Genomic DNA, 1,297 nt, shown 5'->3' with positions numbered 1-1,297 from the left:
CACACACACACACACACACACACTCAGGGGAATCGAACTCAGGTCTTCTACGTGCAACAACGAAGTGCCTTACCGCTACACCACGGACGCCAGTTCAGATAATCTTCCAGCGCTTTTAAGAGGAACCATTAATTCTCGTTCTGTCGCAGACAAACACTCTTTTAGCATGACATGGTCACCCTCACCATTGCCTTTCTCATCCCGCACCAGGTTATAGGCCATGAACACACACTTTCCACTTTTCCCTGTCCTGGACTAGTCGCTTGATTTCTCTCCATGTCTTCCCACTTTTCAGTTCATACATCCATTTCCGAGACTCTTCTCCAGGTACCATGTGGTCCTCCCCTTTATCTTTTACCTAGTGGGTTCCAATCCAACACTTTTCTTGTTGTGCAGCTGTTTGACTTCATGAGAGTCGCACGACATGGTACTTTAAAGAAACACTCTTTGCATAGAAATCAGAGGTCCTTGATTGTCGATCTCAGTTTCAGTTGTTACGTTGTAACACCAGGGCTGTAAATAGTTATAAGAACCAACCTACGGGGTATCATGAAACTGAACTCCCCACCTTTTTTTTCTTCACCCGTGTAGATCTATACTACAGTCGAGATTTTTCACTGTTGAGATTTCACACGTTTCGAGCGGATGGTTGGAGGGAGCCACTGGTAGACCGTAGGTCCTACTTTTTTACTTACCCTCTGTTGCTTCTTTCTGTCTGTCTTTTGTTTTTTCCCAACAACCAGGACCATTATTGTCAGGTGTCGATATGCTTCTCTTTACTCAAACAAACAAACAAAATTGCATCTTCATAAGAAGAGTATTGTGTGTATATGTATGTTTGAGTGTGTGCACGCGCGTCTGTGAGTAGGAATGTATGTGTATGTATGTATGTTTGTGTGTGTGTGTTTGTGTGTTTGTGTGTGCGTCTGTGTATGTGTTTATTTATGTGTGTGTGCGTTTGTGTATTTGTGTGTTTGTTTGTTGTGCGTGTTTGTTTGTTGTGTGTGTTGTGTGTGTGTGTGTGTGTTTGTTTGTTGTGTGTGTTGTGTGTGTGTGTGTGTGTGTGTGTGTGTGTGTTGTTGTGTGTGTGTGGGTGTTGTTGTGTGTTTTATTGCAGAGTTTCCTTCTCCATGTCATTCTATCTGATACAGGATCTGTGATGTTGAGGACAGACTGAGAAAGAAACTAATCTCTCTCCACACTTCACAGCGCCCCCTTCGCGCCAACTGTGGGTATTACCGTGGCATGTGTGCGTCCCCTACTCTCTCTCTCTCTCTCTCTCTCTCTCTCTCTCTCG

General features: G+C 44.2%; 1 protein-coding gene across 2 annotated transcripts in view; it reads left to right on the top strand.

The window, feature by feature from the left end:
* The first annotated feature begins 588 nt into the window (after nt 1–588).
* LOC101849119 overlaps nt 589–1,297 on the top strand; it is a 5,982-nt gene continuing 5,273 nt past the window's right edge. The window contains exons 1-2 of one of the 2 annotated variants that reach the window (XM_035968848.1): nt 589–672; nt 1,152–1,228. The gene's annotated coding sequence lies outside the window, so the exon portion shown is untranslated. Of the gene's footprint in view, nt 673–1,107; nt 1,229–1,297 lie in introns of those variants that run through there. The other variant, XM_005094899.2, reaches the window with a different exon arrangement.

This window comes from Aplysia californica, unplaced genomic scaffold (assembly GCF_000002075.1).
Source record: "Aplysia californica isolate F4 #8 unplaced genomic scaffold, AplCal3.0 scaffold00091, whole genome shotgun sequence".
NCBI lineage: Eukaryota > Metazoa > Mollusca > Gastropoda > Aplysiida > Aplysiidae > Aplysia > Aplysia californica.
The sequence above is the reverse complement of the archived record's forward strand: the minus strand, read 5'-3'. Positions and strand labels throughout refer to the sequence as shown.